Below are 24,973 nucleotides of genomic sequence, written 5' to 3' on the forward strand. Positions count from 1 at the left end.
CATAGGCTTAGAGTCTTAGTACATTCTACACAGCCAATCCCTATTCTGACTCTCAGAACCCAATCTCCCTGAATTTCTCTCACTTTCTCCCTTCCTCCCTCTTTATCTCTTCCTTCCTCTCCCTTCAATTGTTGTTAGCGCCCTCAGTCGATTCTGACTCCCTTCATAGCACAGTGAAAATTTTAATTAACATTTTGCCTTCCCTGGCCCCACCAAGTAAACTTTTTCTGGGAGTTCCGGATCATTCTCAGTTTCAGCTGAGTATTTGCACTTTTGCTATATATAATGAATCCATAAAAGTATACTGTGTTGCTCTGTGTATCTTTAAACATTTATGTAAATGTAATCATGCTTTTACATATCGGTGTTTATCTTGATTTTTTCACTAAACATCATGCTTTTGACATTTATCTAGGTTGACACATTTAGATTTAATTATTTTAACTCCCGTGCCATAATAAAGGGGATGTTAACCTCTGGATCTGTATTCTCAATGTCTTTAATCCTCACTCTAGAGTGACTGTTCTATTTAATACTAAAATCCCAGCCTTCTTCCTCAGTCACTGCATGTAATGCAGCCTTCTCCCAGAGTTCAGCTGAGGATTCCCAATAATGCTTCCCCCAACCAGTTGTCACTTATTGCAAGAACTCATGACTTGTGTAAAAGATGTTTGTTGATGGACTCCAAGAAAAGAAAAAGTATGCTTGAATGAACCAGATTAGCCCCAATCTTTCTTTTTTGAATTTTATTTGACAGACTTTCACAAAACTGTTCACATTTTTTTTTTCTGAGTTCAGCTGGGAGGAGGAGTCTGTCACTAGAATTAAAAATAACTCTGTCCCCAGAATTCCATCGCAGTTAAGGTTCAAAAGAAGAAAAATGTTTAAAGATAATATTGCTGCTGCTGCAAAAAGGCTTTAGCTAGATAGGGGTAAAATATTTTGAGGATGAGTTCCATTTTACCTACTTCTGTTGTGTCCAGTAACCATATACAGCAAGACTTTGGAGATTAATAATGAAGGTATAAATGTTAAGGTGAAATTGTAGGTCTGAAAATGTATTCTAAAATTTGAAACTGCTAGAAAATACGCTTTTTCAGTTTGTTCTATATTAGATGACCTCTTTTTACTTGTCTTTCACCATCATCCAGACAAGCTGAATGACATGCTTTAATTTCTTTGTCCTTTTTGTCATCTATTCTTGCAGGTATTGTGGCATATTCTGTTGGCAAAGGATGTCGTAACTTTTGCTCTCTCTAAAGGAACTAGCTTTCCTTTTGTCACGGGGCTGAGGAAACTTTTACTTTATTTTTTTAAATGAATCTGGTTTGTGGACACGTGGTATGCTGAGCTTTAAACAGCTTGATGAATGATTTGGCTCTGCATAGCTGTGTCAAATAATGTATCTCAGCTGGCAGTCTCAATGAAACAGAATAAGGCAGTCTTTTCTGTTATATATTAGAGCCCTTGTGCCTACTCAACTTCCAGCTGTGCATGCTAGGCATAAATCCTGCCCTTCCTCCCCGTGTGCCAGTAATTCACCCAGAGCTGCCCATTCAAGTCTGTTTACCTAACGATCGCATTCACCATCAGGAGCCACTCCTGTCGCTGGGGCAGATGTATGTTCTTTATTTGCTGATATACTAAGTCGTAGGATTAGACTCAACCAATTTTCTGGGAATAATAATGGAGGAGAGTGGGAGTTATTGCTTAAAATCCTCTCTTATGAGGGGAGTAGATGGTTTAATTTTTACGGAGCTGGTGAATTTACACTTATATTTCAGCTTTTGTTAACAATTGTTGTTGTTAGGTCCATCGAGTAGATTCTGACTCCTAGCAGCCCTGTGTACAGCAGAGCAGAACCCTGCTCAGTCTTTTTGCGCCATCCTCTCACCTTCCTGCACTATATCAGACAATGCTCTGCTGCTACTCATAGAGTTTTCATGGCCATTTCTTTTGGAAGTGGGTGGCTGGGTCCTTCCTAGTCCATCTTAGTCTGGAAGCTCCACTGAAACCTGTCCACCGTGGGTGACCCTGCTGGTATTTGAAATATCAGTGGCATAGCTTTCAGCATCATAGCAACATGCAGTTGCCACAGTATGACAACTGACTGACAGGTGGTTTGGTTCCCTGACCAGGAAACGAACCTGGGCCATGGCAGTGAGAGCGATGAATCTTAACCACTCGATCGTTAGGGATGACTTTGTTAACAATACTGCAACTTTTTCACCACATTTTTTCTAGTGCAACTATGTTCTAGTTAGTATGGTAGATAAAAATTATTTTCTTTCTTCCTTCTTAATAAATAGGGCAAAATCCACTTATTAAAGGAGCAATTATGTCATTTGAGGGTGTTGATAACTTCTTCATGAAACAATATTTGTCTTTCATTTTTACCCTGTAGACCACAGGGAGAATGTTTAAGGAGAAGTTTCATTTTTATTATTAGTTTTTGGTTTTTTTTTAATTCATGAAGACATTCTTCTGAGATAATGGAGGATGTTTTGAAATGCAGACCAAATGATAGCAGGGAGGAAAAATGAAGAATCATATGGGTGGTGTCAATCATTTAGGTACAGTTGGATTGCAGGAGTTATAGACTATTTGAGAGGTTTTGAAGTAGACTTATTAGAATCTTTTAGCCAATTAAGTGAGGAAGAGGGACTGAACAGAGGGAGAGGAAGCAAGATAACAATAACGATACCGAGATGTAGAAGCGAAGGAGGCAGATAATGAACTTAGTTTGGGACATAGTTTTGAGGTAAATATTAGATATCAAGGCACAGTAGACAGCTGGATGTATAGTCTTGTAGTTCAGGAGATCGAATAGGGCTAGATATTGGGATTGGGAGTCATGATAGTTAAAGTCATCGGGAGTAGATCTGGTGGCTGAGAGAATGGAGAGCAGAAGAATTCTGAAATTTTAATATCATAAGGATCACAGCTACACTGTCCAATATGATCGTCACAAACCCCATGTGGCTACAGAGCATTTGAAATAGTATGAACTGAGATGTGCTGTAAGTATGAAATACCCCTTGGATTGTGAAAATTTAGTACAGCAAAATAGCACAATATCTCAATTTTTATGTTGATTACATATTTGGTAATATTTTAGACTTATGTGTTTAACAAAATGTATTAAAATTAATTTTACTGTTTATTTAATACAGCTACTATAAAACTTAAAATTATACAAGTGGCTTGTATTTTATTTCTGTTGGATAGTACGCAGCTACAGCTACAGAATAAAATCCTAATGCATTCACACAATGACTCATCATGATGATGTATACCGCCTGTTATCTTACCAAACTTTTCTTCTGTTCTTCTCCTGTCTTCTCCATCCAGCCAGATGTGAGATGCTCTCCTTCCACCTCATCCTGTTGCAGATCTGTAGCCTTTCACACATGTTGTGTTCAGTTTTGGGAATGCCCAACTCTTCCTTGCAAATTCCTGTTTTTTTAAGTTGGCTTTTCAAAGAGAAGAAACAGATTTAATGAGTAAAAAATATTAGAGATTCTCAAACTCTGTTTTTTAAGGAATAAAGAGGAGAGAATAGCAAAATGAGTCCTTGTGTACTCATCACTCATTTCACAAATTACCAGCTCATGTACAATCTTGTTTTCTCTATATTCACAATGTCCTGCTCAGATCATTTTGAAGAAAATCCCAGCCATCACTTTAGTTCATCTATAAACATTTTAGTGTATATTTCTAAAACAATGAGGCCTATTTTTAATATAGCTCCAATACCTTAAATTTTTAGTATCATCAAATGTAAATGATGAAGTTTTTCTCATTTTTCTCCAAATTGATTGTTCAAATCAGGATCCAAATGAGGTCTATATATTGCAATTGGTTGATTTGATTCTTAGTTTTATAAATTCTCTCTCCATTTCTTTTTTCTTAATATAATTTATTTGTGGAAGAAACTGGGTCATTTGACTTGTAGAGTCTGTATTTAAATTTTTATACCCTCATTATTGTTCAGTATGTTCCTCTGTTCCCACTAATGCCTATTGTTAGTGCTAGGTGCATGATCAGATTTAGGTTCTCTCTTTTTTTAAAGAATACCTCACTGGTGATGTTGTGTGCTTTCATTAGGTATGTAATATCTGGTGACTTTTTTTCAGTGATGTTATCAGCCACTGATGATCTTTGCCCACATTCATTAGTTACTTAGGAATAGCAAAATGGTAATTTTAAAATTCTATTATTCATTCTTCAATTTTTAGCTAGATGCTTCCATAAAAAGAAGTGTTTCCTCACTAACTAGTTGATAAACTTTAGGATCAATTTGTGCCGGAGAGGAAGGGTAAATGTGGTCCCCCCCGACCTTTATATTCCATTTTTCAAAATAATGCTCACTAGCATTATCTTCTAAGTAATTTTCTAAGTTCACTAGCATTCTCCAGTAGTGCCTAAGGAAGAATAATAATTATTATAATAACAAACTTATGGATAACAACATATAATTGTCCCTTCTTGGCCAGTGATAGTCTTTTTAAGTTGACCAAGTCCTTTTTCCTCATGTTTTGTTATAACAATTTGTTACAGGATCATCTTGTGTATTTCATGCTCCAGATCTGGAATCAGTCATTTTCCCAAGGAGCAATGGCTCTTTTGTGGTACGTATTATTTAGAAACTGCAATATTATTGCCAGAGATCTTCATTGATAGTGGGTTGATCATTGCTCCTTGGTCTTACTGGTAGACAAAATTTGGAAATAGCAATTCCTTTTTTTATGAGGTAATTTATTATGAGTTCTTACTGATACTTTCAATTTGAATGTGGTATAACAGGGTTTCAACTTAAACTCATCAATCTTATCATCTGTATCTCTTTTCTTCCATGCTAAAAATTGCCAGTTCTCAATAATATCAGCATAATTACTCATTTACTTTATTCTGAATACAGTAACAACTGTTTCATGATAACAATACTAATACCATCATCAATAATATGATTTCTTAGGAGCCATTTATGTATTTTTGCGATTTTTTTTGTCCTAAGGCTACATCTCACTAGGGATGTTTAGTCAACCTGTTGTGTTTTAATTTCACTTGATATTTTCTCTATGTGGTTATCCCACCAAATGGTTAGAGTTAGACTCATTTGTTTTATTTTACCATTGCTCTTTAGGAACTTTTTAAAAAATAGATTTTGTTTAATTTTCTTTCATGATTGCATGCATTCTTTATAGTGTTCCAAAATAAAATTCTATAGACAAAGATGCATTCAGGCAAATCCTACTCTATGCCCACCTTTTCTACTCTGTTCCTTTATAGGTAATCACTTAAAAAAAATACGTCCTATCTTTCCATTGCTCTTTTATGTAAACTACCTGTTCCTTCTGTGTATTGACCAAGTGACTGATCTGCCTATCCATCCATAATCATTTCCTCTTCTTAGATAAATGTTAGCATTCCGTATGTACTTTTTTCCAACTTGCTTTTTTGCACTTAAAAATTATATCTCCATAACAGTGTGTAAAGATATCTGTGTTCATTTTTTACAGCTGCAGAAAGCTCCATTGCTTGGTTGCAGGCTGATTTATTAAACTAGTTCCCTGTTGATGAATATTTTAGCACTTTTATTCTTCTGCTATTACAAACAATGCTGCAATAAGTAGAGTTGAATATAAATATTTTCATATCTTTGTTTGTGAATCTTTGTTTTAAATCCCAGGAGAGAAATCGCTGGCTCAAAAAGCACATACATCCTACTCTGACTAGGTAACGTCACATTTGCTGCATCTGCTAGGAGTTGTATCATTTTGCAGTCTCATCAAAATGTGTGAGAGTGCCTATTTCTCCACAGCTAAATCAGCAGACTGTGTTGTCAAAATGTAGATATTTTGAAAAACTGACAGGTGAAAAGTTGTATCTCAATGTAGTTTTAATAAATTGAGGCATAGGTGCATTTGGTAAAATGTACAGATTTTCAGTGTACCCTTCCATGAGTTTTGGCAAATATATTTAGGTGTGCAAGCCACACTCCTATCAGTACATAAAATGTTGTCCTCACCCTACGAAGGTCTTGTGTGTCCTTTTCCCGTCAATGCCCGGCTCCCCAGAGATAATCAATAGTCTGATTTCTCTCTACATATATTAGTTTTGCAAATTTGTAAAGGTCATATAAATGGCATCATACCATATGTACTCTTTTGTATGAGGCTTCTTTGGCTCAAAACAGTATTTTTGAGATCGTGCATTTGTTGCGTGTGTGTGTCAGTTTTTTATTGCAGAGTAATGTTACATTGTATAAATATATCCCAGTTGATTATTATCCTGTTGATATTTGAGTTGTTTAAAAAATTTTGCTATTATTGAGAAAGTAGCTATAAACATATTTGACAAGTCTTCTTGTAGATATATTTCTTTTGGGTAAATATCCAGGACTTAAATTGTTGGTGAGGAAGATTGGCCCTGAGCTAACATCTGTGCCAATCGTCTTCTATTTTTTGTATGTGGGATGCTGCCACAGCATGGGTCAATGAGCAGTGTATAGGTCTGCACCCTGGATCTGAACCCACAAACCCTGGGCTGCTGAAGCGGAGTGCACAAAGTTAATCACTCCGGCACTGGCTGGCCCTAAATTTTTTTTTAATGGTTAGTGATTTTTCCTTCTAAGTGAGCTGTCCCCTAATCACAAGTTGCTAAGTATTTTTGTCTACATTCTCCCATGTTTTCTTTTAGAATCTTTATAGTTATAGCTTTTATGTTTAGCTGAAATCATCTTGACAATTTTTGTATATGGTTTGAGCTATTGGTCAAATTTCATTTTTTTCCCCACATGAATATTCGGATAATACTGAACCATTTGATGAAAATATTCTCCAATACCCATTGAATTTCGCTGTGAATTTGTGAAAAACAGTGTGGATTTATTTCTAGACTACTCTGTTTAACTGATTCATTTGTTTGGCTTTCTGCTAATAGCACACTATCTTTATTACTATGGTTTTGTAATTAGTTTTCTAGTCAGGTAGTGTAAGTCATCCAATTTTGTTGTTTTTAAGCAGATTTGTTTTGGCTGTTTTAGTTCCTTTACATTTCCATGTATATTTTAGCATTGGCTTTCAATTCCTGCCAGAAAGATTTCTGGGATTTTGATTGGTAGAGCATTGAATCTGTAGATCAAATTAATTTATTTACAATATTGTCTTCTTATCCATTAGCATGGTAAATTTCTTCATCTTTTGGATCTTGTTCAGTTCTCAGTAATATTTTGCAGTGTTCACTGTGGAAGTCTTGCATGTTTTTCATTAAGTTTATTTCTAGATATATTATGCTATTAAAACGTATCGTTATAAAAATTTTATTTTCTAGTTATTTATTGCTCATATAGAGAAAAACAGTTGATTTTTTTTATTGATCTTGTGTTCTGAATCCCTGATGTATTCATTTATTAGATTTAGTAGCTTTTTTTTTGGTAGATTCATTAGGGCTTTGTATAAGCACAATGATAATGTCTGCAAATAAATTTAGTTTTATTTATTCCTTTCAAATATGTATACTTGCTATTTATTTTCCTTATCTTATTGCATTGGTTAAGACCTCTATTAAAATGTTGAATGGAAGTGGCGATGTCTTTGGACATCTTTGTCTTATTCTTGTTTTTAGGAGAAAGGTCTTATGCTCAATATGTCACTATTAAGTATAATGTCAACAGGAGGATTTTACGTAGATGCCCTTTATCAAATAGAGGCAGTTCTCTTCTATCTGTACTTTGCCATGTTGTTTTTTTAATCACAAAAGGGTAGGTATTGAATTTTGTTAAACGCTTTTTCTGCATTTATGGAAAAGATAATGTGATTTTGTTGTTGTTAGTATGGTGAATTACATTGCTTAATTTTCAAGTATTAGCTGAACATGTATTCCTAGGATAAATCCCACATGGTCATGATGTATTGTCCTTTTTATTCATTGATAGATTCTTTTGCTAATATTTTCTTATAAGATTATCTTTTCTTATAATATCAGGTTTGGGTAATAGGGTTCTTATGAGCTTATTTGTGGAGTAGGGAATGGTTTCCCAGGGTGCATTCATTTTTAGTAATAATGTTGAAAATATTTTAAATATTTATTGGCATATGTATTTTTCTAAGGTGAATTTCTTTGCGTGTCCTTAGCAAGTAATTTTCTGAATAAAATTTTGATCTTTTACGTATTACATGGGTAAAATGAGTTAACTGACAGTATTTCTAGGCACCTTGAGAATCTGAATTCCTCTTATAAGAAATTGGCATACAGGTTTATGAGTTTTGTCTCCATGACCTGATTATGAGTTTATTCATAAGAGATAGATCTTCTTTCAGATGGCAAATAAGTTGAGTTTTGGAGATGCAAGGCTGCAATGTGATTCCCCAATAGTCCCTACTGGAGATCAACTCTAGATAACAGACCATTGATTTCTAGGTGTGGAAACTTTAATTTCATTTCTTTAAATCCTTTATAGCATTTTTTAAATGCACAAATAAATTAAAAATATACTAAAATTAAGTTCATGGTCACTATTGTATAGGAATTTTTAAAAAGTCCATCAGAGACACAGAAGCTATTGATTGAAAGTTTTGCGTTGAAAGCTGGCCAGTGGCAGAAGGATGTGGCATGGGGAGATGAATCAGTTTGATTCCAAGTGGTCAAATGTGCATTTTAGAAAGATCTCATTGGCAAAATGTGGAGGAAGGATTGCAGCAGGATGAGACTGGAGGCAGTTAAGAGGTCATACAAATTGTTCAGGTGAGAGATGATGAGAAAAGGAATTCTTTTATTGGCAATGAGAATGGAGAGAAATCATGTTGGACATATGTGGGACATATGTAGTAAACTGATTTTAGGATGGATGGCAGTAGGCTGTGAAACAGAAGTCAGTTGACATGTTTTCAAATTATTGACATTCACTGTCTCCCAGACTCTTGTCTGAGCAATGGTGGTCTCACAAAGTGATCCATGAAAATGGAATTTTCTGAAGAAAACAAATTATGAAAAAGCTACATATTTATACACTTTTTGGAGATTACAATAATCCTGTGGGTCCAGTGCCTCTGTCTGCTTCTAGTTTTACATCCTTTCCATCAGATAAAAAGAAGGATTTGAGCGTTTAGATTCTCTTCAAGGGAAAGTTTTCATGCATTGTATATTAGGGGTGAGTACTTGAGTCCTCCTAAATGATTTCAGTATTGCCTAAACTTTCTTTAAAGATAATAGTTGTCAAAATGACTTTTGTAGAGTGGAGTTTAAGATTTTTCTTTTAAACCTTAGTTTAAGTGAAAACAGGTTTTGCTGGATACTGAAATGTATTGGCATGAGCTTATTTCCTGGCCATATGGATTATAAAATAAGCTGGGGTGTGGAGAATTAAATAAGATAATTTATGCAAAGTCCCTAGCATAATGGGCACATAGTAGGCATTCCGTAAATAGTAGCTATAGGACATAGACTCAGAAATCCTTAACTTCAAAGGCTGTAGTTACAAACATGAATATGGATAAAATTGCTCAGGAAGAGTTTATGGGGGGAAAAAAGAGAAAGACAAGGATTTAAATCTGGGAAAATCTGGCATGTTAGAACAGGAAGTGAAAATCTGGTGAAAGAGGGGAAAGCAATGATCAGAGAGTTAGAAGGAGAACGAGAATAGGCCTATAATCCTGGAAGCCAACCTTTAAGGAGGGATGGAGTGGTCAGGCAGGGAAATGCTTTGGAGCTGTCCAAAAGTGTAGACTGACAAATTAGTCAGCCAGAAGGTCATTGGTGGCTTTAGCAACCCTGGATCCAACTTGGATTAGTGGAAAAAAGGGGAAGAAAAATTAGAAAATTCAAGTTGAGTTTTCCTGGAGTTTCTGTTTTAGAGAAATCATACAGAGGGACTGTAAGTAGAAGAGACAAAAAATTGTTTTGAAGGGCTATGTGATATTTTGAGAGAAAGAATACTTGTGCACCCCTTAAAACTGCATGGTAATAGATAATTGGCGACAGGAACTTGGCAGCTCAGTTGCCACAATCAGGCTTTAGGAGACATAAAGCTTCCTAATGAAAGGATCTCCTTGGATAAATCATCAGAAGCCAAGACAAAATCATAAACCTGCTGACTTGGAGCTGCTCAAGGGCAGAAGCATGATCTTATTCATCTGCGTATCCAGAGACTATCACAGGACCTGTCATTTAGTTGATGCCCTCCCCCCCCCCCATAAAAAGGCTTTTAAAATTTAAAGTGATTTCTTTTGGTTTGCAACTAGAATCAGAATTATAATTTTAAGGCTTATTCAAATAGAATTTGTGTCAGATTTAGGGATAGGAAAACAGACAGTGTTGAGTTCCTCATTTTGAGGAGGAAGCAGTAGATGGAAGGTCTTTCCTGATCAAGGTCATTGGCTGCGTTTAGATTTTTGCTTTGTTTTTTTAGATTCTTCACTTCTTTATAACGAACTTTGCATTTTACTAAGTTTTATGAGTAGAGACAAAGAAGTAGCCATGTGAGCTAAGAAGTGCCTGACAGGGATAGGAATTGAAGTAAAAATAAAAAATCTATGTCTGGTCTAAATCTAAAAGTGAGAGACAAGAGACAGGTCAGACTTTTAGGATGAATTTACCTAATAACATTATGATTTTGTTTAAAATTTTTGTTTCTAGAAATGCAGATACCTTCTTCAAAACAAGTTTTAATATTTGATTAATTCAAGTGTATTTTGAAATTACAAAGATTGACGAATTTATATTTCCACCTGCAGTGTGAGAATTACAGTTGCTACACATCCTCACCAACACTTGGTATTGTCAGCTTGTTTTTTTAAATTTTAATTATCCTAATAGGGTGCAGTGGTATCAAACTGGTGTTTTAGTTGACAGTTCCCTCATGACCAATGACGTTAAGTGTCTGTTCATGTGCTTATTTGCCACCTGTATCTATTCTTTGAAGTATATGTTCAAAACTTTTGTACATTTTTTCAAAATTGGCAGTTTTTTTAAATTTGATTTTAAGAGTTCTTCATATATTTGATATGTCTTTCATCAGATAGATGATTTGAAAATATTTTCTCCCAGTCTGTGGCTTTTCTTTTTACTCTCTTAACTAGCTCTTTTGAAGAACAGATATTTTTTTTGAAAAGGAGAAATTTTACATTTTGTTGAAGTTGATTTAATCATTTTGTCATTTTATGCATCACGCTTTTAGAGTTATATCGAGGTTAAGCGTACACTACCATATGATCCAGCCATTCAGTCCTAGGTATTTATCCAAGAGAAATGAAAGTATATGTCCATTTAAAGACTTATACATGGATCTAGTGCAACTATATTTGTAATAACACAAAACTGTAAATAACCTATATGTCCACCAACCAGTGAATGCATAAACAAATTATACTATATCCACATAATTGAACACTACTCAGCAATAACAAGGAAATTACTATTGATAGATGCTACAATATGTATGGATCTAAAAATAATAATACCTAGTGAAAGAAGCTAGATAAAAAGAGTACATGCTATATGTTTCCATTTATGTAAAATTCCAGAAAAACACATGTTAATCTATAATGGAAAAAGGAGATTGGTGGCTGCCTGGGGACAAAGGGGTGAGTGGGAAGAGGCATGAGGGATTTTTGAGGGTGATGGATATACTCACTATTTTGACTGGGTAATAGCTTCATAGGTATGTTTTCATGTGAAAACTTACCAAATTGTACACTTTAAATATGTACATTTTATTTAGTTCAATATCTACCTTACTAGAACCGTAAGTAAAATAATTCACCAAAAAATTGTTAATCATCCCTTAGAATCATCTAGGAAAATGCAACACTTTAAAAAAGTAATATATATTTTCTGGTCATCCACTGAAGCTCTCCATATTCATCAGAGTGTATAGAACTCATCATGGATGATAAAGAGAAACAGACTAACCAATAGTGGGAAAATAATGTCTGTGTTCCTAGTAACAGAGAGAAAGCAAACAAGCAAACGCAAGAGGGTGAAGAAATGTGAATTGTAACTTCTTAAAAAAAGAAAAAGACAATTAATCAAAGAGACAGTAAATACGAATGCTTCATAGCTAATTTCTTGTTGAATAGAAATTAGAATCATAGGTACAGAAGATTAAGAAAATACAGGAGAAAATAGATATTTATGATGAGGAATTAAGTTTCATGAAGAGTTCACTTAGTACTAGCTTAATAAAGGAAGACATAGAGGCAGAGTAGAGTTGAATGAGAAATGGATCATTAACTATAATGAAGTGCTTGTAATGAACAGAGACAGATTAATGATGACAATGACAATGTCACTGATGATAAATGCAAAATGCAATTGCACTTTTTATATATTCATTTTTTTCAAGTTCTTCCTAATTGCCCTTCTCCAGGCTGAATTTGTGGGGTTTTCTATTTTTTAAAAAATTTTCTGATGTATGTTAGGGACCTCACTACAATGATGATAACTGTAATTACCAAATAATCATTAAAAACCAGAAAGGATATAGAAAAGACACTATAAATGCAATGATTTTTTTCAGTAAATTCTTTTTGAAAAATTTTCAAAGATCTATTAATTATTTAGTACACTTCTGGTTAATAAATTATACTCATGGAACAGTTCACTTTCAGATATTGATTTAGAGACCTCAATGATGTAGAAATATTGTGAATTATCAAGAGTTTTTCTAAATTTCACTGTATTAAGTTTATATAAATGAGAGCATTATTATTAACTAAACATAAATTGAAAAATGTAATAGAAGTTACCAAAAATGAAATATTGTATGTATTGTTAAATTACAGTGGGTTTTTAAGCAAACATTTTTCTTTTCATCAGAGTAATATATGATCAATTTAGAGAATTTGAAAAAATACAAAAATACAGACATAAAAAATCTTACCTACAATCCCACCATTTAAAGATAACCACCGTTGACATTTTCATATATTTCCTTCTAGTCTTTTTCTTTACTCATGATGTATAGGAATACTAAAATATAAATTATAAGCATGTGTTTAGTTTCATTCTCTATATATACTTTTGTACACCATCCTCTTCATGTAGTATTTCAGGTAACAACCCACTTCTTTTGGAAATATACATTGGTGTACTTTCCTTGGACAGCAATTTTGTATATATATGTCAAGAGGCTCAATATGTTCACATTTGTCCATTTATGGGAATTTATTCTAAAATAACTACTTCTCACAAGTATTTATGTGCGAGTTATACATCACAGCATTATATAAAAACAAATTAATGAAAAACAAAATTAAGGTAACCCTAGTAAGGCATTAGTTAATCAATTGTTTTATTTATCTAAGAGACTACCATGTAGTTGTGGAAACCTATTTTTAAACAATAGTTAAAGCTCTGAGGAAATATTAATATAAATAGATTAATATAATTTAATATATTAATTTATTAATATAAATACAAATCTTACGTATTAATGAAACAAGATATAAGTTAAGTATGCACAATACGATCTGTGTGTGCATGTATGTGTATCTGCATACTCTTGGTCTGGCTTTCAGAAGCACAGTTGCACACAATGGAGCAACGTAAAAAGAGCCCGGTTTCCTCAAAGCATGTGACTACGGTGCAGAATCTCTGCTATCTTCAGAAATCTCAGGTGAGAGACATGGAGTTCTAGCTGGCTATCTTCTCTCTCTCTCTCATGCTGATTTCTAAGTAGAGGAATTGCAGGTGATACTTCTTTTCTCTATTTTTTCATATCTTCCAAATGCTTTATATATAACTTTTTCCAGAAGCAGAAAAATAATAAAGATTATAAAACTTTACATAGTAAGAATGTCCTGCTGTCATTAAAATCCTTGAAAACATGATTGTTATGGTTGTATTACATCCCATTATACTGCTGTATTGTTTATTTTATAAATTTTCCAGTAGTCTCATTGGAAGGTTTTTATTTTGTTATTGTTGCTGTATTTTAAATGGTGCTATCAGGATCATGAATGTGGGTAAAACATTATCTTGGATTATGTCATTACTCCTAAAATTTTTTAAGAAGGACCTCTGACTCCTAACCCTCAGCTGGGAAATACTTGTTGTTAGAGCCTAATTTTAATGAAGAAAAAGTCATAAAAAATATTTAGCTATATTCAAGCCCTTGACTATAAGTCTAGTTAGCTGTACTAAGAATGTGCATTATTGGTCATTTGGATGAGAGGTGGTTGAAGAAAATGCAAATTTGCGTGCCCCGCTGTGGAAGGGTCAGCTCTGTCATATCTATAATGTTACCATTCTTCATTGGCTTAGAAACTCTAGTTAAGTCTTTGGGGGGAAAAAACAATTCTAGTACAGTCTTTTGTTTTTTGGAAGCCTACAGCTAACAGAATTGCTAGCAAAGAAATTTACACTTAGAAAGGTCACATAAATGAACAAAGCTTACAGTTATTTCAAATAGTTGAATTAAATGATTTTCTTCTTGTAGATTTGAAGAACTTAGTGCCACTTTATTGTGGCGCTTTCAAGTGTTTCACAATTATATGGTGAAGTTATGTCAGAAAAATCTACCACTAGATGACATTTGTCAAAATAAAGAGCAAACTGCCCTTGAAAAAGCAACTTTAATTTTTTTGTAGGATATTTTGGTATTTATATAATAATTTCTAATGAGTTCATTGACTTCAATGTCAGTATTTGGAATATAATGGAAAAATGTAAATTAACAAGTTTCAATTATAGAAAAAATAGGCGATAATTTCTTCTTTTATGGGTTCTTCTCAGTCTCATAATTGTAGCAGACATATTTAGAAACATGCCTAATGCTTAATTCCTATGTCCCTGGAAAAAATGGTAAGTAGATTATGGCAGGGATTATAGTTGCTTTTCAGTATCCAATATCCATTACTCAAGAGCTCAGATTTCACTGGTCACCTTGCCACCTATCTAAAAGATAGTATTTACCCTTTTCCTTTGTAATTAAGTATGGCTGTGGAGCTTAGAGTTGGCAAACGAGACGTAAGCAGAACTGTGTGTGTGTTCTAAGAAGTCCCTTTAAAAGGCAGAGGACTACCTGTCTGTATTTTTTTCCTCCATCCACCTGGTTAGGATGAATGTGATGGCTACAGCTCTAGCCATCTTGGTTCTGAACTTGAGAGTGGAACCACTGGCGAGAAGCTTAGATCCACGCTACTAGGTCACCTCCACATAAATCTTGCTCTGTCTACCTTCAGGATTATTACTAGACATAAAAATAAACTTTTTTTATGTGAAGTACTAATATTTCAAGTCTTTGTCACCAGAACTAAAATCAATCCTCATTTTGCATAGGTCTAGGGTAAGCCTTCCTCTTTGTATATTATGAATATGTTTTTAGACATGTTTATATACTAGATGTCTATAAAATATCTTTATATAACCATAAAATACCTTATTCCATTAAATAGTTATTATAGGTAGAAGTGTAAAGATATTATCCAACATAAGCCAGAGATCTTGAGACACTAAAAATATTGCTTTGTGTTGATGATATACTCTTAGAGGATATGCACTGGGAGAAGTACTGAGTCCATACCCTCATCAACACGAAAATTAAGCAGCAATTATCAAACAGTCCCTCAGATACAGTGCCATGGTAAACATATTTGATTTTGTCCAAAAGCCATTAGGTTGTCCCTGCTTGCTGAAGATTTGAGTTCTCTTCTGGTCCTTGCTATCCAGATAGATGCTAGAAAGCAACATGTGGAGCAGATGTCATAAAGGAACGTCACAGCTCTAGAATTTAAACTTGATATTATGTCATGTTTGCATGTTGCTCTTACGATCCGTCCATTGATATAGCAGAGACATCTGAACATGGCCTAAAATTGACAATTTTAGTTTTTAAGTTGTTACCAAATTGTATATGAAACAGAATGCCTCCTTTATTCTGAGGTTCACTCATTCCAAAATGGAACCTTTGTCTGAATAACTATGTCAAAATATCTAGTTCAAATTCGTCTTGAGGAAATATATTTCTTTCGAACCATGGAGTAATGTGCCTACAACACTGGGTTACAAAACTCAGTGCAAATTGCCTTTCCTTAGCACTGAATTGTGGTAGCCCATCACATCGTTTCTTTCCACTAACAGAACCCCTTTTTCCTGTGAGGAACCTGTTCTATGTGGACTCCAGTGGGCCCAGGTTGAAAATGTCCAAATTTGTGCTTGGTCTGTATGATTGGTTTAAGATAGAACATGTCACTCAATCTTGGGTGATTGGGAAAATTAGAATTCTTGTCAGGACTTTTCTGCTCTTGAGAAATATGCTCCCTTTTCCTTAAGGATTGCAAGCTCTAAGGCCATGTAAACCTTGAGCATCCTGTGCCAATTTTGCCAACTGTGAGGAAAGAGCTGGCCTGAATGTGAAGCCAATGCAGAGGAAAGCAGAGCCAAGATTTGAAGAGACGGGACAAAGAGTTACAATGTCATTTAAGCACCTGGATCAATATATGTATCTGAACTTTTAGGTACATGGAAAAAAATGTTTCTTTTTTTGCTTACGTTGATTTGACTTGACTTTCTGTCACTTGCAAGTCTCAGAGTCCTGACTCATAAAGCTTCTTTCTTATCATAGAGAAATTATTAGTCAAGGGATATAGTAAATGAAGTGGAAGGTAGGTGCACTTTGCTTAGCTAATAGATCTCTTAGACATTTTATAGTTGAATCTTCTGAGACCCCGGTATCTTTGTCTCTTGGGTTCCAGTCAGCCTTCCACTTAGTTGCTCTTTGTTAGACACTGTACAAATGAGCAGATGCACCAGGATGCTGTGGGACCAATCTTTTAGTTTCATGAAATGCTATGATTCTCTCCAACAAACAGTTTGAAGAAGGCTATTCCATGATAGCTGACTGGATTAGTTGGTTTCACACTTCCAGGTAGTGGTGAGGGCACCCACAGTGAACATTGGTTATTCCATTGGACTGGAATCCCCTCACCTCTTTTTCTGGTAAAATGTCTCATTTCTTCCTCCATCCACCGGTTCCCAGGTGGAGGCCAATTCAGTACTGCATTGCTCTGGTCAGGGAAGGGAATATACTTGAGACTTGGCCCATCATAGTATCTCTTTGCCCTGGATACAGCAATTTGCTCGAGGCTGGCCATATTTAATCTTAACTGGGCCAATCAGAGTCAGACTTTGATGTTTTCTATATAGATGCAGGATGAGAGATTCTCTCTACCTTGGAGTTACTGAGACCAGTATAATTTTGAAGCTCTTTGTAGCCACATCTCACATTTCTTGCCCTCCCCATTAACTTACTACGACCAAATGGAGAAAGCTTGTCTTCAAGAGAATGAAACCAACATACACAAAATGGTAGAGCTGAGAGATGAAAAAAATGCTGGCTGCATCATCTGAGTCCATAGGATTAGCATACATGTGTGTGCTTCATAATTGTGGTGCTAATACATGCAATTTTTTTTTAAGTTGCTGTGGCTTGGGTTTCTGTCTTCTCTAATAAGATACATTGTGAGTTCAGTACTTGAATAATTAAGCATTTGATAACAAACATATGAGCATCAGCATGGGAGTGATAGTGGGTATATACATGTGTGAACACATTTTTACATGTGTAAATCTAATAAAAGCAGGATATCTTTGACAGGTACATTAGGTGGAAAGGGAAGACTAATCTTTCTAAACTCTATATTCTAAACTGAGTTATGGATGCTCTTTCACCTTATTGTAATTGCTTAAAATTATTACAGTCTCTGTAAGTAGTTACTGACTTGAACCCCAAGGGGAAAAAAGCTTGAAAATGCTATAGGCTTCTTGACATGATAATATGAGCTAAACAAGCCAGAACATTTGCAAAGTGCCATGAATTTGCCAGTGTTTCTTTTGCTGGTTAATTTTAGGGTCAAAGGCTTAGTTATATTTTCATAAGTAGTTGAAATGATGTTGGAATAGCAATGAAAATGGTACGTGAGGGAAATAAAATGCCAATGATGCCAATGCCATTTTTTAAACTTGCTTATAATGGAATTTGCACGTTGAGAAAATCTGCGTGCTGTTAAAAAAAAAAAAGTTCTGTGATGAACTAAATCATAGGATAGAGGAAACTAATAACACGCTGTCATAGGATGCTGCTCATATTTACAGGCCCCCTGGGCATCACGTGCTTATCCTGCAACTTTGAAATGCTGAATCCTCAAGAGCAGTATGTGAGTCCAGAGCAGGAAGGGGCCAGAGCCCTATATGTCCTGCTTTGCTGCCTCTTCAGTCACATGTTAGGGAACGAGGAGAGTTCTTGTCTTCATTCACTGGCCTTCAACTGTGACCTAAATATGCAAAATTTCCCCCTTTCCCTCCTCACTGTGGCTGCTTTCTCTACCAGGACAAATGAGCTTCATTGAAGATGATCTTAGGAGTTGTAGCTCTAGACTCTATGCCACTTACAAGTTTATTGCCTCTCAGCTGAAAGCCCACACCTCTTTTCCTATTTTGTGACACTGCAGTTGGACCCTCAGACTTTATTTCTTCTTGTTCAGCTGGCTTAAGTTAGGCTCCGCTAACAAGGGACATGGCAAGCCTGAGGGAGGGTGAACAGAGTTTTCTAGTGACAAATAAATATGGCAAGTAATAGGATATATTGAAGTATATGAGGAAGCCATTTGGTGTAAACCTAATTCGGCCTGACCTTGTCTTTCCAAAAGGGCCTGACCGAGGCCCTTGAGCATGCATTGTATATCTGCTTTAGAGATTCCCTATGGCAAGAGCAAAGGCTCTTGAGATAAAGGTGCAACTTCTCTCCCCCTCCCAACGTTGGCATCTCCTTAAAGATTAAGCATCTTTCTTTAGGCTGGGAACTGATTGCAGTGCTCATCTGTGACCCCCCAGCCCGAGGCAACACACCTGCCACCCCGCAGCGTTCACTGAGACAGCAGACCTATCTGGCGTTTCCATCAATCGCTGTGCTAACAGAGCAGCCTCGTGACTATTGTAAAAGGGACATTTCAATCATATGTGAAACATACTCTTTGAGGGTATATAACCATCCTGTATACCCCCACTTCTTTGGAGTGCTCTGTTCCTTTGTGGAAAGACTCTCCTGGGTTATAATCCTAAGATTTAAGCTCAGAATAAACTCACCCAAATTTTCATTTATAGATTGGTTATGGATTATTTTCATCGACACTAGTTTTTGTTTTTTTCTGTGTGGTGGCAAGTCTATTGGCACATAATGGGTCCTGAAGTGTCAGTGGCTTGCATGATTCTATAGTGGTGAGTGTGTCGCTGACTAGTTACCCCAAGGAACTCAAGGGTGGGTTTGGATATTTTCATGGTTTTTCCAAATTGTTCTTTTTCCTTGTCTTATGTTAAGGAGATGCAATCACCAACCACCCAAGCCTCACCACAAGAGCTACGCCTATGACCTTTGCCTTATTTTTAGCGCTGAGATCTCTCCACGAGGAACTTAGGCCTCATTACTGTAACCTGCAGTGTATGTGGAAGTATGTTTTCCATCCGAGCCTGCGCAAGCCAATACCCACTTCACCTGTTTGAATATTCATTTCCCATCCAAAATAAACGCCCCTGCTTCCCTTTGTTTGGGGACACCATGACTTTGGAAGTGATTCCTCATGGTCTCCTATTTGCCGCAAGTATGCTTTACCTCGTGAGACAACTCCTTCTGGTGGAGAGTCTGATTTAACTTGCCAGGAGGGAACCCACTTCTGTTTCAGTACCAAGTAGTCTCTAGGAAGTTTCTTCTTGATCCTATCAGCGGACAGCGTATTTCTTCAGTAGTTCATCATCTCCACAGAAATCTAAGTCTCAACCTTAATGGGGACTTCATTTTCTAATTTTTTAAGTTCCTTCTTTGTGGACAATTTCTTAGGCCTAGGGATGTATATTAATTTTCTGTGGCTGTATAACAAATTACCACTAATCTAGCAACTTAACATGCATTTATTATCTCACAATTTCTGCGGGCTAGGAGTCTAGCCACAATTTAGTTGGATCTTCTGCTCTGCATATGGCAGCCTGCAATCAAGGTGTCAGCTGGGTTGAGTGCTTATCTGGAGACTCAATTAGGGAAGAATCATCTCTCAAACTCATTCAGGCTTTTGGAAGAATTCATTTCCTTGTGGCTTGTTGATTCAGGGCCCCAGTATCTTATTGACTGCTGGCTGGAGGCCACTCTTGGGCCCTAGAGAAGAACACTTCTCTGCCCTGTGGCCCTTCTATAAGCAATTCACCCACAGCTGTTTGCTTGTTCAAGGCCAGCAGGAGACACTCTCCCTGCAGTCTGCTAAGATGAAATCCTGTGCCTCATAACCTAATCAAGAGAGTAATATCCCATGATATTTTCCATATAATGTTGGTTAGAAGTCAGTCACAGGTTTCACTTAAGCTCCAACTTAACCAACCAACTTAACTTAATAGATCTTTATATTAAGTTTTACTTGTTGAAATTATTGGTGTGTTTTCTGCCTCATGATGAGAACATGAAAGATACAGGCTCTATCCTCGGTATGTCCCCAGTGTTACCTACTAATTTAGTAGGCTCACTCATAAAGCTAAATTATTTCTACCACTGAGGACCCAAAACCATGGGCCTTGCCCTCAGAGGAAGAGCTGAATACTTTCCTGATAGAGTCAGAATTGTAGGAAGAGTAGGATAAAAACCACTCTGTTCTTGAGGTTTACCTGGTGTGGAATAATGTTGAGCTAGTTTCTGATAACGGGGCTACCTTTGTGCAGCCCTCCATAGTCTTCTTTTGCCTAAAGAGCAAGCAGGAGCAAGTTAGTGGGGGTTCTGGAGGGCATATGCCCTTTCAGTGTGATAAATTAGTTAGCTATTAAACTAAATGTTTCTTGACTTTCAAAATGAGAACATTCAGATGGTCCTTTAACATATTTATTTGCCTTGCTGTGAAGGTAGTCAAGGTCTGCTGGATTTGTGATGTGCTAAATGAGTGTTTAGCTGAGGTGCTCAGGTGGTTTTATTGGGAAGGTTAGCTACAAAAATGAAGGTGTGAGGTTATTGGAGGACAACATGACATCCATTAAATTAAATACCTATTAAATTTTCTGAATGGCGGAGAGAATTTCTTAAAAACGAAGAAGGAATAAAGCCCTCCAAAAAGTGAAACAACCTGACACTTAGTTTAAGTGTTTTCTTCCTATTGAATATTTCTTTTGACACTATTTCTAGATGTGTTTTGCAGCAATTGCAAACAGCTTGTAGACGCTGATGAAAATAAAACAAAGATAAGGAAAAGAGAAATAACTAGGCTATTTCAAATACTAGGAGCTGCTATCATCATTTTTTTTCTTACTTTTTCTACTTTGGCTTTGCTAAAGTGATATACATCAATTCTGCTTTGTATTTCTCCTTTATTCCTACTATACAGACTTTCAAAAGTGAAGTCTTATGAGGTTAATTAAAGAATAAATCAGTCAAAATGCATCAAAAGAGGCCTAAAACACTATTCAGGTGTACTTTGTTTTTGCAGAAAATGTATGTTTTAAGATGGTAAAATGATTATAAGCCATATTCAACAACAGAGCTATATTAACTCTTTAGAAAACGTGGTCAAATTCTAGTTTTCTTGCACTATAGGCAAAGCAATGAAGTGCTAGTCTAAGTATGGACCTCATCTTGATTTATGAATTTTAAATCATTGAGAAGTAACTCACTTTTAGCCTTGGAATATTAGATTTTCTTCTATTTTGAAAATATTCCAAACCACTAGTGAATTTCAAGGGAGTATCCTATATCGATATAACTTATATATGTTCCTCTGACTTGCTTTACACTAATAAGATTATTTCTGAATTGCAAAGAAATGATGAATCAATTATCTAAATACTTTTATGTAAAGGGACTATGACTCAGAAAGCAGGATTCACACGGCATTATTTGACTCAATTAAGAAAGATACATAGAACTTCTTCAGAATAGGTAGACCTCTACCATAGTCTGGACTTAACTACCTAAAGAGGAAATTTGAAGTCTCTTTATTAGCCTTTCATCCAGGACCATATGGGAGAGCATATTACAGATGACCCTGTGCTCGTGATTTAAACAAGAATTTCTAGTGCTGGTGAATCAGTTCAAGGTGAGCATTTACACCTAGGACTCTTGAAACAAGTGTTGTATGGGGTGCCAGCTAAGGCACAATGAAGATCCATTCCTTTGGCAGGGCTTGTCTCTCTCTCATGCACCTCTTGTCCATCTTTTGTTTTAAATCTGCACAATAGGACCATTGAGAAGAAGAAAAGTACTATTTTAACATTTGGAATTCAGACATATATAGATATACCTGATGGATATGTGGGGTTTGTCATAGAGTTGACAGAAACTAGATTACTAAGAGACTAGTGAGAGAAATTTACCATAGAACAAGAAGGAATTTGGCCTGGGGTGCTGGACTCAACTGGGGGGCTTGAGTTCATAGTTATTTGTCATATAACATGGCAGCTAATATTGAAACCTATACTTACCTAGACATCTTGCTGGCTAGTATGTTCTCTTGGAAAGAAAATAATGGAATGTATGAATTTAAAGAACTGTCTCTATAAATTCTGTATCACTTTCGGGCCCAAGTTACCATTCGGGTTATCTCATTCTCCTCCCCTCCCCTTCAGTTTTGCATAAACAGGTAGAGTGTCCTTAAACTTTATGGTCTGCAGGCATAAGGAAGGATCAGCAGTTTTCTAGTCTGGTTTTAAGGTAGTCTTGGCAGCTTGACAGAACTGGAAGCAGAGTTCTGGCTTAAGGAGCACTAAAGCGGCGTGAAACTGTAGGCTTGGAAGCCAAATTAACAATCAGTAAGAAGTACTCGTCATAGACAATTCTGTGGCATTCCTCTTGGTGATTTCTACAAATACTTCGAAGGGGGGCACTCCACAAAGAATTGGGTTTTCTTGAGTTGAGTATGGGGGCTCAGAGCATTATATTTTAGGTCTCTGATAACTAAGTTTTTAGTAAGAAAAATAAGATTACTTTTTTCTTAATTGCAAAGATTCAGGCACAACTGTTAGTGTGACATAATTTATGTCTAAAGCTTCTTGAAATCTGGAGAGTCTTGGTTAAGATGCACAGTAACAAATCAATGTAAAAGTCAAAGACCTAGCAAAATATTGGGAATGTCTTAATTTCTCAATCACATAGGATCATCTGATATGGAAAATGTAATATAAAAATGAAAGTAAATGTTTTCTCAGTTCTTCCTTGGGTTAGATGTCTCTCTTGTCTATTTATCAGGGTCTTTTGGAAGTTAATAGTCTCTTTCTCTGAAGGTGATTTTCCCCTACCCGCTTCTCATGCCACTAAATTTGAAATCTGCCCTGGGCTTAGTTTAAAACTAGATTTCCCTCATGCATGGAGAACAAAATGTGTTGGTAAATTCTATCTTCCATTATTCCACAAAAGCAGAATGATGTTCACGTCATTTGTTGAGTTTCCTGTAAATTTAGGTCTTATTTGTTAGGTACAGAATATATCCATGCTAGTCTTTATCTTTATGGCAATGTTATCGGAAGATGCTTTTTATCACTTCAGTGTCTAGTCAGAGTCTGACAATAAAACTGCATTCAGGATTTAAAGAATGCTTTAAGTAGAGAGTACGAGAGTATGGAGTTATTTGGCAGGGAAACCAAAAGAAAACTAAAGAAAGCTAAAAATAAAGTTGGAGCTTGAAAACTGAATGACAATTTATAGGTAAAATTCTGCAGTAAAAGAGAATGTGGGGGAAAAAAGCCAAATACTTGCAAAGTGATTCTTAAAAGAAGTGGCTCGAAAGGATGAAGCTCAAGGGCATCGAACACTGTGAGCTCGTATTCACGAAGAGGGAGCAAAGGAATTGCTTTGCCACAGCAGCTATTTGGCTCAAATATTTTATGGAGATTATCAGTTATGAAAATACGATACTTTGCTTCATTGTTCAGTTCTTCCTCTTGAACAAACATTACTTTTGAAATAAATTCATTTTCATTTATTTTTATAGATTTTGACTTTTTTACGCAAACTCAGTCAACAATTCAGCAACCTAATAGTAAGTTTTCTTCATCTTTTCCAAAGCAGATACTCTTTATGTGTTCCTACTTAAGGTTTTATGTGTTAGAGAATGATGCTTATGTTCACATTTGATATCTCCTTCCAGATGGAAGTCGCTCTACTGATGTAACATTCTTGGCCTCTCCACACTCCCTCTCCCTGTATCTATCTGACTGGTAAACTCAGGGAGAATAAACTGGGCATGCATAGCCCAGCTCTCCTCTTCTTTGTTTTAGGAGCAAAGTACCTACAGGAAGCAAATTTTCTTCTCTTCCAGAGATGAGTACCGCAGGCATGACTGATGACCAGCACACCGGTGATGGATGGGGGACAATGTGTAAATCTTCCCACATCTGGGGCTAGCGGATTTAAAGTCATGTCCTCTGTCGGTAGTAAAAAAGATAACTTGGCCTCAATCTGCATTCCATTTTTTTCCTCCCCAATTTGTTCAGAACATGAGGGGCGATAAGGGTGCTCTTTATTGGATCTTTTAACGGATGCTAACATTTGGTGCTTGGACTAGGAGTATGGAGAAATAAAAGAATGGAATTTCTTGAGCAAAATATACCTAAGGAGGCTCTTGGCTGGAGGTTTGAGGCCTTCGGCTTCAGTGTGGGGACAGGGCATTTTGACATTGGTGGTTTGTAGAAGCTTCCATTAGGTCCTTGGAGAGAAACTGTCTGTTGACTTTCATCTGCTGGGACCTGGACAAAAGGTTTAAGCCAGCTGCAATGACAGCTTGTCCTGTGTTGGTAACTGCAGCTTCCAGTAGCTTGGTCTGTGGCTGAGGGGCTGTTTTTGTATTGTTAGGCAGGATACCATGTAGGCGATGAAGGAGCTGAGTGAACGGCTCATCAGAGCAAAATGGGAGGCTGTGACAGTAAGCCAGGGGGAGGCACAGAGGGCTTAGTAAGAAGATAGCTGCAGACAGCCTCAGGGAGAGCCCCGCTAAGACTTACTACACTGCTGCGG

This window comes from Equus quagga, chromosome 4, assembly GCF_021613505.1.
Source record: "Equus quagga isolate Etosha38 chromosome 4, UCLA_HA_Equagga_1.0, whole genome shotgun sequence".
Taxonomy (NCBI): Eukaryota; Metazoa; Chordata; class Mammalia; order Perissodactyla; family Equidae; genus Equus; species Equus quagga.